Raw genomic sequence first — 17563 nt, forward strand, 5'->3', positions numbered from 1 at the left:
GATTTATCCAATGAAACCACTGACACCACACCACTGTGCTCACAGAATTCTCACCTCATAGGCACAGGTCATATGCCTTGGAACATAATCCAATAGAAATAATAATAAAAGGATTTTGCGCTTCAAATCTATCACATATAAATACATAAACACATATAAATACATAAACTCACATAAATGTGATCTTGTGCGTACAGCTATGATAGCTGTAAAAATAGGTGTAATCAGTGAATATGTACAAACAGTGAGAACAAAATAATCTAAATGTGCTGATGTGCATATATAATCTCTTCATAAATAAAAAAAGAAAAAGAAGTTCATAATAATGTGTCACATCCACTGGGATCAAATATGAGAGGGAATAATGGTGATATTCTTAATATGGAGTGATCCGGTGAAGCTGGGCTCTCTAAACTCTCACCTTAAGAAAAGCAAATATAGGCATCAAACAGGTTCTTTGGTAGATGCTGTATGGTGTAGCTTATCAGTTGTTCAGGTGGGACTTCTCTGATGGCTAGATCATCCTCCCGGTATACAGATACCTATCAAAATAAAGGAGGGGTTGCCCACCTGGGCTCCACCGATCCGGTGGAATGTACGAGGAAGGGAGAGAAAACGCCTCCAATGGTGTAGTAATGTTAAATATAATAGAGTTTATTAAGTGATAAGGTGGTCTCTTACATTTAAATAGATTAAAAACAGCATACTTACTGACTTCCGGTTACGTCTGCTCTCTGCCACGCCCAACGCGTTACGTCACCGCTCGTGACTTCATCTGGGGAACCGGATTGGCCCGAGAGGGATGTCATTTATATTGTGGTACCGGAAATGCCATAGCGGCCATTTTTGTTATGGTTAAATGTGTTTGTATTGTCGCGGCCATCTTGCAGGTGTCAATTTGTGCAGAACAGCGGCCATATTTTGGAGGATCAAGCCAAATAAGGCGCGCTGATGTGTGCGAGCTCTAACAGTGCTCTCGCTTTTTATAAAGTATAATATGGGTTAATCTTGTTTAGTAAGGGGGAAGTGTAAATGAAATACAATCCTGTTCAATTACTGTATGAACAATATACGAAAATTATTGTTAATTATCGGCCATGTTCTTGTAGTTACTAATATTTTTCACAACGTATGGTCCCCTCTATACCGATGGGTCCACATGAATGGCGGCCATTTTTGGGTGGTGAATTGTGTTGTCGTCCGCCATATTACTATACGCAATGATGTCAGATTGTTAGTTTATGTTGTATGCGTACACTAGGAGAGTGAATTACAACTGGGGGCGTCAGTCATAACCTGAGTCCCCAAGGAGATGTCTCTACATTCATGTCATCATTCTCATAAACATACAGATGTATACTAAATGTCATTCTTGTCACAACCATGTTATTAAAATAGGGTAAGAATAAATATATCTCAAAATTCTTTGATTAGAATAAATATCTCCTTCTAGTACAATTATAAATAAAACATAATGTAATATAAAAATAAAATAAAATTAAAAATAACAATAAAAATAAAAATAAATAAATATAAAATTAAAATTAAAATAAAAAAAATAAAAAGATAAAATAAAAATATACACATTCAATAATTATTAAAAACTTTCAGGAATGAATATGAAATAGTAATATTAATTAAAAGTTATTTAAGAAACAATTTAAGTCGAACTCTACGTTCATTCCTCTAGGTGTTAGCGTACGTAGAGTGTGTATCCAATATGACTCCCTTTGGCTAATATTTCTGATTTTGTGGCTACCTCTCCATGAACCTTTATATTTCTCGATTCCCCAAAATTGAAGTTGTGAAGGATCTTGATTATGTGCTATCGCAAAGTGTTTCGATACATTATGTTTGGGATTACCTTTCATAAGATAGCACATAATCAAGATCCTTCACAACTTCAATTTTGGGGAATCGAGAAATATAAAGGTTCATGGAGAGGTAGCCACAAAATCAGAAATATTAGCCAAAGGGAGTCATATTGGATACACACTCTACATACGCTAACACCTAGAGGAATGAACGTAGAGTTCGACTTAAATTGTTTCTTAAATAACTTTTAATTAATATTACTATTTCATATTAATTCCTGAAAGTTTTTAATAATTATTGAATGTGTATATTTTTATTTTATTTTATTTTTTTAATTTTTTAATTTTAATTTTAATTTTATATTTATTTATTTTTATTTTTTTAATTTTATTTTATTTTTATATTACATTATGTTTTATTTATAATTGTACTAGAAGGAGATATTTATTCTAATCAAAGAATTTTGAGATATATTTATTCTTACCCTATTTTAATAACATGGTTGTAACAAGAATGACATTTAGTATACATCTGTATGTTTATGAGAATGATGACATGAATGTAGAGACATCTCCTTGGGGACTGACGCCCCCAGTTGTAATTCACTCTCCTAGTGTACGCATACAACATAAACTAACAATCTGACATCATTGCGTATAGTAATATGGCGGACGACAACACAATTCACCACCCAAAAATGGCCGCCATTCATGTGGACCCATCGGTATAGAGGGGACCATATGTTGTGAAAAATATTAGTAACTACAAGAACATGGCCGATAATTAACAATAATTTTCATATATTGTTCATACAGTAATTGAACAGGATTGTATTTCATTTACACTTCCCCCTTACTAAACAAGATTAACCCATATTATACTTTATAAAAAGCGAGAGCACTGTTAGAGCTCGCACACATCAGCGCGCCTTATTTGGCTTGATCCTCCAAAATATGGCCGTTGTTCTGCACAAGTTGCCACCTGCAAGATGGCCGCGACAATACAAACACATTTAACCATAACAAAAATGGCCACTATGGCATTTCCGGTACCACAATATAAATGACATCCCTCTCGGGCCAATCCGGTTCCCCAGATGAAGTCACGAGCGGTGACGTAACGCGTTGGGCATGGCAGAGAGCAGACGTAACCGGAAGTCAGTAAGTATGCTGTTTTTAATCTATTTAAATGTAAGAGACCACCTTATCACTTAATAAACTCTATTATATTTAACATTACTACACCATTGGAGGTGTTTTTCTCTCCCTTCCTCGTACATTCCACCGGATCGGTGGAGCCCAGGTGGGCAACCCCTCCTTTATTTTGATAGGTATCTGTATACCGGGAGGATGATCTAGCCATCAGAGAAGTCCCACCTGAACAACTGATAAGCTACACCATACAGCATCTACCAAAGAACCTGTTTGATGCCTATATTTGCTTTTCTTAAGGTGAGAGTTTAGAGAGCCCGGCTTCACCGGATCCCTCCATATTAAGAATATCACCATTATTCCCTCTCATATTTGATCCCAGTGGATGTGACACATTATTATGAACTTCTTTTTCTTTTTTTATTTATGAAGAGATTATATATGCACATCAGCACATTTAGATTATTTTGTTCTCACTGTTTGTACATATTCACTGATTACACCTATTTTTACAGCTATCATAGCTGTACGCACAAGATCACATTTATGTGAGTTTATGTATTTATATGTGATAGATTTGAAGCGCGAAATCCTTTTATTATTATTATTATGTTGAGTGTATGTGAACACTTTTGATTTTGCTGCAGTCCACAGAGACATCATCACAACCATAATTTTCCACTATTTTTCTACACCGAGTTATTTTAATTTTATTTCTATTTTGATTGACGTATTCCTTACACTCAATATAGTGTGAGGGACAACACCACATTCTCTTTGACACTACACATCCACTTACCCTTGCTGCTAACATGGACATTTTCCAGTTCATGGAGAATAGGAATGTCAATTTAGATGACATTTTTAAATCACAAACAAACACACGGAACACAGACTAAGAAAGTCTAGTAAGAAAACTGGGACATCATATGGAGAAAAAAAGTCTCCCTATGGTGGGATACGAACACCTTTGAGAGGTACATTAGAGAGAATATTGTACCTAGAAGGCTACGGTGGGAATTACCACCCAATGATGGACTGACAGATAAGGAGTCAATGGAAGAGTGGTTCGAGTTCTTCAATAGCAAAAGCATAGAAGGCCTTAAATTCTTGCTAGGAAGAAAATACAAAAAAACAAGAATTTTGGAACAACAAATAGAGGAGATCAAGCAAAAACTAGAACCCTATAAGGAATCTTCAGATTTCAAAAAACTGGCCACACAACTTAATAAAGACTTAATCAGTAAAGACCTTGAAGTACAACAACGCAAGATGAAAAAATACCATTGAGACATAGAAGATTATAAAACAGAACTGGTCTTTAAGTGGCAGAAAAAAACAGATCCAGTCATACCAGATTCAACGTATTCTACACCAGAGAGGTAAGTAAGAATACAAGACCCAACAATGGCCTATGCGTCTAATCCCCCAAGATGGGATAACAGAGAAGTGTACAATGATAATAGGACACAACAAGAAACTAGAACACCTCAACAAGAACAGAGATACTACAATAACTATAATCAACGTACCCCCAAACAACCATGGAAGAAATTTTTTTAAAAACCTTTTAAGAAGCCATTCAACCACCGACCAAACGATGAAAGAAACCAAAGAGAATACAATAGACCTCCCTATACCCAAGACACATACAGAGAACCTGAAAGAAATCCGATACCCACCTACAATAGGTTTGAACCTATTAGAAATTATCAAGAGCCATATCAAAATGACCCCAGAGATTATTATAATGAGCATGAATATAATCAACGGCGACATTTTTTAGAGAGAGAGAGAAGGGAATACTCCCCACGAAGACAACCACAGGACCCTTACCCCTCACCCAGAAGAAGATCACAGGAGAACAGAAGAAGAAGCAGTCCAGAGCGAAGAGAGGACGGAGAGCGGGAAAGAGAATCCAAGCGCAAAAGAGAATAGTAGGTGGTAAATCTAAGCGGATGTTCCATCTTATCTGAAGAACTCTCTGTTCTAGACAAAGGTTTGAAACATGCACCAGTTAACAATTTAAACAAATTCAACACCTATATAGGATTACTGAAGTACGTTAGAAAAGTAAATGTAAAGAAATATTACCTATCAAATCCTTACAAAACGATCAATACGATGAGAAATACCCCCACAGCAATAATACATAGTACATTACGGAACAACTCAACCTTCAATCTGCAGGTCTCGGACAACCATCATATCGAAGTATTTAAAAAATTAGTACTAAAAGATTTAGAATCTCTGGAAGTTAAAAAAGTCTCAGACCCTATACACATCAAGAAAGGTATTAAATCCTTAAAAGAAAGAAAGGATATTGTAATTCGGCCGGCCGACAAAGGAGGAGCAACAGTGATACTATCAAAGGAACAGTACCTTAACGAACTAGAGAGACAACTACAAGATGAGAACACGTACATCAAACTATATTTGGTAATCCCACGAATAAATATTAAAAAGAATTAGAACATCTAATACAACTGGGAGTGAAAAAAGAAATACTCAATAAGAAAGAATCCAAGTACCTAGTCCCGGAGGCATGCAGGATACCAGTCATCTACACTGTCCCAAAAATTCATAAGTCCCGAGACAACCCACCGGGTAGACCCATCGTGAATGGGATAGACTCCCTCACGTCTAGAGTAGGACAATATTTGGATGAATTTATTCAGCCAGCAGTACAACAGACACCAGCTTATCTACAAGACACAAAGCATGTGTTACAATTATTAACCACAACCCCAGTCTTGGAAGGAAGAACAATATTAGCCACGGCGGATGTAAGTTCGCTATACACTATAGTACAACATCATGATGCATGTTCAGCAACTAAGTGGCTTCTCAGGAAGTATAGTGATCTTATTTGCAAACAGAGAAAATTTCTCATTAAATGCTTGGATACTTGCTTAAAATACAATTATTTTTGGCACAATCAAGCATACTATAAACAAGCTATAGGCATTGCAATGGGTGCTAAGTTCGCACCAAGTGTGGCCAACGCATTTATGGCCCAATGGGAGGAGCAATCTATCTACATAGACAACCCACCAGAACTCACCCTATATAAAAGATACATCGACGATGTGATTATAGTTTGGAATGGCAAAAGAGAAGCACAAGAACAGTTTCTAGAAAAACTGAATCGAAATGAAAAGTACATCCATCTATCGTGGAATATTGATGAAAAAACAGTGGAATTTCTTGATTTAAAAATCAGTCTAGAAGAAGACAAATTGGTCACCAAAACTTTTTTTAAACAAGTAGATACCAACAGCTACTTATCCATAGACAGCTGCCACCACAAAACGTGGCTATATAATATACCGAAAGGAAAATTCGTCCGGATCAAAAGAAATTGCACGAGTGAAAAAGACTACAAGGAACAGGCTGAACTAATTGGGTCCAGGTTTACAGAGAAAGGATATGAACCTACTTGGATACACAAACAAATAGAAGAAGTAAACAACATGGACAGGACCAAAATGCTGGAAAAGCACTTTAGAGAGAAATCACATCAAGAAGCACCGAGTCTCATCTTAGATTATAGTGTACAACACAAACAAGTATCACGAATTATTCAACGACATTGGCATATTCTTAAAAATGATAAAGATCTGAGCAAAATATTACCAGAACAACCAAATATTATATATAAGAAAGCACCAACCATTAGAAATATGGTAGTTAAATCAGTCATTGAACCTCCACAACAAGTATCATACTCCTTTTTTTCAGTCAAAGGCTTTTACCCTTGCAGAAATTGCTTTGCGTGTAGCCACGCCAAAAAATTTCAGGGTAAAAGAAAAGAATTTACATGCACCACAACACAGGAAACACACAAAATTAAGGATTTTGTAGGTTGCCATACAGAGGGGGTGGTTTACGTTCTCCAATGCAGTTGCCAACTACAATATGTAGGACGAACCAAAGAGCCCTTAAAGTAAGGATCAAGGAACACATCCAAAATATTATGAAAGGTAATCCCAAACATAATGTATTGAAACACTTTGCGATAGCACATAATCAAGATCCTTCACAACTTCAATTTTGGGGAATCGAGAAATATAAAGGTTCATGGAGAGGTAGCCACAAAATCAGAAATATTAGCCAAAGGGAGTCATATTGGATACACACTCTACGTACGCTAACACCTAGAGGAATGAACGTAGAGTTCGACTTAAATTGTTTCTTAAATAACTTTTAATTAATATTACTATTTCATATTCATTCCTGAAAGTTTTTAATAATTATTGAATGTGTATATTTTTATTTATTTATTTATTTTTTTTTTTAATTTTAATTTTATATTTATTTATTTTTATTTTTATTTTTATTAATATTTTTTATTTTATTTTATTTTTATATTACATTATGTTTTATTTATAATTGTACTAGAAGGAGATATTTATTCTAATCAAAGAATTTTGAGATATATTTATTCTTACCCTATTTTAATAACATGGTTGTAACAAGAATGACATTTAGTATACATCTGTATGTTTATGAGAATGATGACATGAATGTAGAGACATCTCCTTGGGGACTCAGGTTATGACTGACGCCCCCAGTTGTAATTCACTCTCCTAGTGTACGCATACAACATAAACTAACAATCTGACATCATTGCGTATAGTAATATGGCGGACGACAACACAATTCACCACCCAAAAATGGCCGCCATTCATGTGGACCCATCGGTATAGAGGGGACCATACGTTGTGAAAAATATTAGTAACTACAAGAACATGGCCGATAATTAACAATCATTTTCATATATTGTTCATACAGTAATTGAACAGGATTGTATTTCATTTACACTTCCCCCTTACTAAACAAGATTAACCCATATTATACTTTATAAAAAGCGAGAGCACTGTTAGAGCTCGCACACATCACATTATTTGGCTTGATCCTCCAAAATATGGCTGCTGTTCTGCACAAATTGCCACCTGCAAGATGGCCGCGACAATACAAACACATTTAACCATAACAAAAATGGCCGCTATGGCATTTCCGGTACCACAATATAAATGACATCCCTCTCGGGCCAATCCGGTTCCCCAGATGAAGTCACGAGCGGTGATGTAACGCGTAGGGCGTGGCAGAGAGCAGACGTAACCGGAAATCAGTAAGGAGGCGCCTCAGACACCGCTCTTGTGAATCCTTTTGCTATTTATGCTGTTTTTAATCTATTTAAATGTAAGAGACCACCTTATCACTTAATAAACTCTATTATATTTAACATTACTACACCATTGGAGGCCTTTTTATCTCCCTTCCCCGTACATTCCACCGGATCGGTGGAGCCCAGGTGGGCAACCCCTCCTTTATTTTGATAGGTATCTGTATACCGGGAGGATGATCTAGCCATCAGAGAAGTCCCACCTGAACAACTGATAAGCTACACCATACAGCATCTACCAAAGAACCTGTTTGATGCCTATATTTGCTTTTCTTAAGGTGAGAGTTTAGAGAGCCCGGCTTCACCGGATCCCTCCATATTAAGAATATCACCATTATTCCCTCTCATATTTGATCCCAGTGGATGTGACACATTATTATGAACTTCTTTTTCTTTTTTTATCTATGAAGAGATTATATATACACATCAGCACATTTAGATTATTTTGTTCTCACTGTTTGTACATATTCACGGATTACATCTATTTTTACAGCTATCATAGCTGTACGCACAAGATCACATTTATGTGAGTTTATGTATTTATATGTGATAGATTTGAAGCGCGAAATCCTTTTATTATTATTATTATGTTGAGTGTATGTGAACACTTTTGATTTTGCTGCAGTCCACAGAGACATCATCACAACCATAATTTTCCACTATTTTTCTACACCGAGTTATTTTAATTTTATTTTTATTTTGATTGACGTATTCCTTACACTCAATATAGCGCGAGGGACAACACCACATAATCCAATAGAAACAACAAATTTCCCATCCAGGATCAACAGTATGCCTTTTTGTGTCAGAAAATTACACCCCACATATACAATTTTCCGTTCCACATGTAAGGTAAATAAGCCTCCAATAGTGTATTACCATTAAAAAGGAGTTTATTAAGACTAAAAATACCTGCTTACATGAAAGCAGCAGCAAATGCGCCAAAGAAAGACAAACATTTGGCGTTCATGACACCTCGCACGTCACTTCTGGTCCACGGTATACTCCAGCCACGCCCTATGCGTTACATCATGTCACATGACTTCCTCAGGCGACCAGATTGGCTGTCGTGTAATTCTATTTATATTGAGTGGACAGGAAGTGTATTTGATGCCATTTTGATTAGGCTCATAATCATAAATAGAGACAATGAGATGGCGGACATTTTCCTTAAGATTTGTATAAAATATGCACTTAATTGACCTTGTCTCGATACAGGACTCCCTCAGATAGTTGCCTGCCATGTTAGGTGTTTATTAGTAATGTCCCCCCCCCCCTTTCTTTTTTTTTCATTAATTGGGCGGATGGTGAAGTAGTTGCCAACACCTTCTAGCTGACACACTTACGCCTCCTCTTCCTGCTGAGAATGCAAGAAGCACACTTGCATTGGGGTATCTGCTTTTCCAGGCACACAGACATATGACATCAGTCAGTGCCTGAGTTATAGGGGCTCCTTTCTCAGATCCAAAAACTTTCATTCTGCAACCATTTTGTGAATGCCCCACATGTACTTCGCAAAATATAGAAGGGGGAACAGATTCTTATTGCCACAAATTGGCCCAGAAGAACTTGGTACAAAGACATATTCAGCCTCTTGACAGACAAGCCTTGGCTTCTGCCAAACAGGCTAGACCTCCTATTATGAGACCCTCTATTCCACCCTACTTCTCATTTGCTGGCGTCAATGGCATGGCTGTTGAAACTGTGGTCCTAAAAGATAGGAGCATTACAGATTCTATCATTCCCACCTTGCTCAAAGATCTGCTATCACACTTGGAAGGCCTATTTTGTCTGCTGCGGAAGCAGGCGCCTCAACGCTCTAAAAACTTCTGTTCCTTGTATCTTGTACCCGAAGTCCTCCATATCAACCGATGATGTAATTTGTTAGGATGACAGCGGCTAGAAGGTTGTAATGGTGCACAATGAAAACCTGTGGCTTTGTGTAACTTAGGCTATACATTATACAATTTTCTTGTTTCATTTTCCTTTAGATTTACCAAAACCATACAATATGAGGTCAAACCCAATCAGGCAAGCCCATGCACTACATAGTAGAAGATAAATGTAAAGGAAGTGGAATAAGAAAATTGTATAATGTATGGCCAGCTAAAAAGGCAAGCTTGATCCACCCGCTGGCTTATATACAATTTTTGGGCATTTTGCCAAGGCACCCCTCAGCAAACCTAAAGGCACCTGGGCACACTGGTTGAATAAGGGTGAACACTAACTATCTCTAGAAATGTCCCCTCCCTCATCCTGCTACCTATGCTGTCTAACCCGTGTTAAGAAATGTGTATACTTGCCTATTTTCAGATTTAGGATATTTTATTAATCCCAAATTGAAATTATTAGGCCTCATACACACTGGGCATTTTTACAGCTGCCGTTTTTGGCTTCAGGTATTTTTTATTCTGCAATCAGTAAACGCCCCAGCATGTTATCCTGTGTCCATGGACACAGGCTTTTATCAGCAGTTTTTGGCAGAGGCGTTTTCTGGATGGAAAAGAAACCCAGAACCAGTGGGTTTTAAGGAGTTTTTCAGCTGTAAAAATGCTCTAACTCTGATAAAAGCCTAAAAATGTGGCTATTTGGCATTTATCAGCGTTTTTGAACCATAAGCTTTTGTGGGAGTATAGTTTTGCTAAAAAACGCTACAAAACTCATTCTACAGCTACAGCTTTCTACAGCTAATGCTACTGGTGTTTTTATAACGTCCAGTGTGAATAAAGTCTTAAAGTAAAGTCTCGCTTTAAAAAAGACAAAAATAAAACAAACATGGTATACTTACCTCTTCTGTGCAGTTGGTTTTGTACAGAGCTGCCCGGATCCTCCTCTTCTCAGGTCCCTCCCTCCCATCGAGTGCCCCCACAGTCAGCAGCTTCCTATGAGGGCACTGGAGCTGAGTCACAGCTCAGCGTATCCATTCAGACACGGAGCCTCCCCCCTGCCCCCTCTCTCCCCTGATTGGCTGACTGACTTTGATTCACAGCCTCGGGAGCCATTGGCACCGCTGCTGTGTTTCAGCCAATCAGGAGGAGCGTCCCGGACAACTTAGACGTTCATGGACATCGATGAAGAGAGATGGGGCTCAGGTAAGTAATTAGGGAGTGCTGGGGAGGCTGCTACACACAGAAGGTTTTTTATCTTAATGCATAGAATGCATTAAGATAAAATAAACCTTATGCCTTTACAACTACTTTAAGATACAGTTACTGTGATTTTGTGTTTTCTTTGTCGAATGTAACAAATGGAAACAAAACACATTGACAGCAAGTTAACATATACAATAACCATGAATAAAAAAAATAAACAAATTACAAATAAAGTAGCACTATACTGTAATAAACTATACCATCCTATTAAAACACTACATAGAATAACATTGAAAAATAACAGAAAACCAAGCTACAAAATGCAAATATTGTACCACTTTCTCTAAACATTATCCTAATAATTATTACACATATTTAATCAATACTAATACAAAACTACATAAAAATCTTGATTATGAACCAAAGTAAAACCTCAAATTTAGAGAAGAATTACATAGTTAGATGGTAACATGCAAAGATTATTTATTTTGGTGCATCATGGTTGTAATAATTTATCACTGAAGGTACTCATCAGGCTGACCAGCCTATTGTGGAGTGGGTGGGAGGCTTTGTTCAAGATTAAATCTACCTTGGACAACAGTCTGCTCTCTGGCACTGTTGTTAAAGACTGTTGGCGTCGGCCACCCTTAGCTTGCTTCCCTAGCATGCCACTGCATACAGGAGAGCACTGGCCACCACAGACTCTTACCATCTGCTGGACAATGCTGAAGATGTTTTATAAGACCTCAATCTTCTCAAAAAATAGAGGTGGCTCTGGCCATTCCTATAGAGCACTTCATTGGTCTTACTCCAGTCCAGTTTATTATCCATGTGCACCCCCAGATACTTCTAATTCTCTACTTTATCCACACCCACTCCTCGGATGGAGACAGGGGACATTGGTGCCTTCCTCTTTCTCAAATCCATAACCAGCTCCTTTGTCTTAGTCATATTTAGATACAGATGATTATCTCACACCATTTGACAAAGTTCTCTGCCACAGTCCTATACTCAGTCTCATCCCTAATATGCTCTGGTTCAGTCGTGGGATCTGGCTCCCCTGTGTCAGTCAGCTGCAGGGGAGAGGATATAGGGCTAACAAAGGCTGGGACATGGGAGCCTATGACGCGACACCACCGCCCCTGGATTTCTCAGCTGTTGTTGAGTGCTCTCTCCACTTCCCTGCAGCTGCCACTGACCTACACAGGGGATCACGTGACCAGACCAGACCAGGCTGAAAATAGGTAGGTATTTTTATACTTTCTTTTATATTTAACACAGGTTAGGCAGCATAGGAAGCAGGAAGAGTGAAAGGGGATATTTTTAAGACTAGTTAGTGAAATGCCGCATACACACAATCGGACATTCTGACAACAAAATCCTGGATTTATTTCTGATGGATGTTGACTCAAACTTGTCTTGCATACACACAGTCACACAAATGTTGTCAGAAATTCCAAACGTTAAGAATGCGGTGACGTACAACACGTATGACGAGCTGAGAAAAATGAAGTTCAAAAGCCAGTGCGGCTCTTCTGCTTGATTCCGAGCATGCGTGGAATTTTGCGCGTTGGAATTGTGTACACATGATCGGAATTTCCGACAACGGATTTTGTTGTCGGAAAATTTGAGAACCAGCTTTCAATTTTTTGTTGTTGGAAATTCCAACAAAAAATGTCCGATGGAGCCAACACGCGGTCAGAATTTCCGACAACAAGCTCCCATCGAACATTTGTTGTCGGAATGTCCGATCGTGTGTACGCCGCATTAGGCAGGCATTCTATTTTAGGATCCCATTGATAAACACTTATAGAGTCTTTCTAAAATCATTGCACTCTGCCATGGGTGTGATTCTAGTCTGTAAAACAAGGGAATCGGCTAGACTAATTAGAAGGGATCCAACCTCTCTTCACACTTATTCACTATTCACTTGCTTAGAACAACCAGCAACCCTAAACTAAGATGAGTGTCAGTAGTGCAGTTGATGGTGTCAGTAGTTTTTTTTATTTTTATTTTTTAAATAATTTTTTACAATATTATTATTTTTTATTTATTTTTTAGGAGCATTGAGGGCTTTGGTGAAATATCAAGGGTCTAAACAGACCCCTGATTTCTCACTTTTGAGACAGAGAAAGAAACCGAGGACAGAGATTCCCCAGTCCCTTTCTATAGATTCCCCAGTCATCCTTTCTATATTTTCTATTCGGTCCATAGTAAACGAAACTTAGTTTACTATGTGTAGCGGTACCCCCTGTAGGGGCTGCTGAGTGATGTGGCCCACCCGTCACCCTGACCAGCCCGGCATTCACTTCCAGTCACTCTACAAACAATAAACAGTCCATCAGCTTTGTTTTTTTTTGTGTTTTATTGAGGGATTAGAACTTGGATGGGGTAAAAGAATTAAATCATGGGATGCCCAGAAAACGATTCTTGCATGGTATGGGACAATTCAGATATTATCCTTCTGCACAACACTTGCTGCAGACTATCTCTCCTTCTCCCTCCAGTACAGTTCTTTAGGCTTAGCTAGCACACAGTTAGACCTAACTCTGGTGTCAGCCAGGCCTCAGCAAAGTTCCTTATTACAGGCAGGGACCGCGGGACCCTTTAGTGTAGCAACAAAAATAGGAAAAGTCTTTAGTGCTAGCTGACCTTTTTGGTGGACTACTGATCCCGGTCAGCCCTTTGCAGACCCTGACAGCTCTTCCAGCTGCAGCAGCTCGACTTTGCCAGTAGCATCAGTCTCTCCCACTGGCTCTACATCCATTTCCGACTGCACACTCCCAGTCCTTTCCGGCATGTCTCTCCCAGCTCTCCTGACTGTGCCTGCCACTCACCAACACCTGATGGATCCCTGCTGGAGACTTTCCAGTAGTATTCCCCCCTGTTCTCTCCTGCTCCTGTTCAGGACACCCCTTGGATTGTGTGGGGTTCCTGTTCAGCTCCGAGCCCTTGGTCCAAGGTCACCCCCCCAGAGTGGGGGGTCCCTCCAAGGCCCCGACAGCCTAATACTCCATCTTCAGTTCTTCCACTTGAACAACTCCTCCTTAGCTGGGCTGACTCTTGGTGTTTAAGGAGGCCTGCCCCCTGCCAATCCAAGTTGGGGATTGGTCAGGGCTCCTCAGAACACCCAAGAAAGCTCCACCTTTCTTCCACTCCTTCCTTCTAGAAGCCTCTAATAGCAGAAGGGAGGTAACCGAAAGATGAAACTAGCTGTGAGTCACCAGCCTACTTTAAACTACTCCCAGCCACAGATCAAAACAAATAGGTAGGCCTTCCTAAATTTACCTGCACTGACAAAAATCTCAACTTTAGCACCTACCTAGGTAGAGGGTGCTATATATCCTTCAGTTAAGAATGAAGACAGGAACGATCGGTACAGATCACTCACTGTATTCATTCAGAAAAGAAAGGCCAGCAACACTGCTGGGGGAGACAGGAAGCAGGGGGAATCAGCACTGCACAGGGTGATTAGGGTGTGCCCAGGCACACCTGGCACACCCTGTGCGCACGCCTCTGCATCTTAGTATGATCTCTCTTCTAGCATAGTATAACAGAAAGGAGATAAGCAGTTTGGTGTAAATCATCTTACATCAGGTGAGAGGCATAGTCAACATATCAGTAGAGTGTATCTATAACACACAAAACCAGACACCCCATAGGAGACATATATTGGGATTAACATGTGAGATTGTGGCTCCCACCCTATCCAGAAGTAGATGAGAGTCTAAATGGGGAGAGGAAGTCATGTTGAAGTCCCCCATAATCAATACATCATCAATACCATATGTCAACACTTTCTGCATACTAGTGGTAAGCACAGAGATGTCAGTCGGGGGGGGGGGGGGGGGGGGGGGCAAATAAAGCCCCACCAACACCAAACCAAAGGAGCGTTAGATACAAGAGCATGTATTATTATAAATCGACCCTCCGGGTCTATCTTCAGATCAAGGAGCTGGAAGGGGAGTGATCTATGCTCTAGTATACTGACCCCCCTGAAGTAGCTGGAGTGCGTGGCATGATAGTGCGTGCCAACCCATGCCCTCTTAAGACCCAAAACATGGGATCCAGTAAGATGGGTCTCTTGAAGTACAACTATCTGTGGAGAGTATCTTTTAAGGTAATTAACTACCAGGGATCTTTTTATAGCAGAGTTGAGACCCCGCACATTCCACGAGATTATAGTAGGTGTAGACATATTGATAGTAGTAAGTGAATGTAATGCATGGGAAACAGGTAAACCAGCACTCCAGCACTCCTAGGGGTGACAGGCAGAGGTGCAGCCTCACTCAGGGAAGCATCTTCCCCGTCTATGCCCTCCTATCCTGACAACCCGCCATTTTGCCTAGTAGAAAAAGGTATTCCATGCCATAAAGGAACAGTGTTCAAAATGAAAGCACACAAAAACATATAACCAAACCTATGAACTTTAAATGTCCATCCGTGGTCAGCAACGGTGGACCTTCCCATCCCCCCACCCCGCATAGTGCAAGTCTGCTTTAGTCCCCTATAACCTGCCCGCAGGCAACTGGAAGCACGGGAGACGTGTATCAAACATGGAGCAACAGTCAAACCATAGTAGTAGGTTTTTGCACCTTTTTCCTGGAGTCAAGTAGCAAGTATTGATGCATATAGTTCCCAACAGGAGGTGCTGGATTAAGGAGAAAACAATACCTGAGTCAGAGTATTCACCTGGCATGCGTCAGGGGCACAAATCTTAGGGTGGCCTTTCAGCAACAATGGCTCCAGCGGCCTGTAGTATGTCCAGGAGTTAGGAGGTGATTCCCCTAAAGAGGGGGGAAAGAAGAATGAAGGGCTGCAGAGTCAGTAGAGAGAGGCACAGCAGTAGAGCCTGATCCAGATTGCGGTCATGCCAGGAGTCATCATCCCTGCGGAGGTAGGGATTCCAGCCAGTTTGCAGCATCTCTTGGAGAGGTGAAGAACCGCGCTGTTTCCCCGTCCAAAACTCGCAACTTGGCTGGGAAGAGCACACTGTATTTCATTTTCCTGTCGTGGAGGGCAGCTTTAACTGTATCAAATGACCTGCGGAGCTTTTGTGTCTCCACAGAATAATCTGGAAACATCATGAGCCAATTATTCTTGTAGTGCAATTCTCCTGCCATTCTCTCTGCCTGCAGCAGTTCATCCCGGTCCCTAAAGTTAAGCAGCCGTAGGATGAATGTGCGTGGGGGGCTCCTTGCGGGCCTGGTTGTGGCAGCATACGGTGAGCCCTCTCCACAGTAAAGTAAGAAGACAGCTGGGCTGCAGGTAGGAGGGAGAGCAGGAGCTCTTCAGTGAAGGCCGTAGGATTCTTCCCCTCAGCCCCCTCCACCAGCCCGATAATACGAATATTATTATGGCAGCAGCGATTTTTGGCATCTTCAGCCCTGTATTCCAAGGTTTTTAGTTTGGACTGCAGCATGCGGATAGCCCCATCGTGCTCCGCCACGATGTCCTCCACGTGTCCCACTAGCCCCTCCGCATTAGTTAGCTGAGACCAGACCTTGTCCATATTCTGGCAGATAAGTCCCATATCAAGCTGCACTGCCTCGATTTTGCTAGTAAGGGTTGTCTGACAGGTGGCTATGGCAGTGTGGCAGGACGCAATAGCCACCATGACATCCGGGATCCCCGGAGGGGTGGCGGAGGCTGCCACAGGAGAGTCCGTCTGGGACGCCATATTGGCACATGTCAATGAGGTAGGCCGCGGTCAGAGCTCGGGGCCAGCAATAGCAGGAATATCCAGGGGGAAAGCGGAGTTTCTTACCACTCTTACCACGGCCCGATGGTTTGGAAGGCATCCGCCGACAAATGCTGTAGCTCCGGTCGTCTGATCGCTCAGGTATAGGGAAAAGTAGGAGAAATTCCCAGCAGAGCTCCGGGAAGTACGTCTGGTTACTCTGCCATCTTGGACACGCCCCAGCGCTAACACTCTTTAATTGTGGATTATTTCAGCTGCACCACAAACAGCTTGTTGTATTTGCATGTGGGAAAAGTTGGAGCATCATCTTTTCACTAAACACATTGAATTGTGGAGCACTGGACTATTTATGAACATTTTGCACCATTTATTATTTGTCATTTTTCGTGAACAGATCGTGGCTATTTACCCCAAAAATGATTTTTTATGTAACTGACTTGATACACCGTTTTAGGCAACAAGAGTTTCACTTATCCAGTGATACTTTGCCATTTGAACATTCACTATTGTTTGATTTTGCTTGTTGCACATTGTTTGTTGCATCTGTTACTAATTATTTTTAGGATAATACCCCAGTCAAAAACAGCACATCTTATTTATTTTCAACTTTTTTTCT

This window comes from Aquarana catesbeiana, linkage group LG03 (assembly GCF_042186555.1).
Source record: "Aquarana catesbeiana isolate 2022-GZ linkage group LG03, ASM4218655v1, whole genome shotgun sequence".
Taxonomy (NCBI): domain Eukaryota; kingdom Metazoa; phylum Chordata; class Amphibia; order Anura; family Ranidae; genus Aquarana; species Aquarana catesbeiana.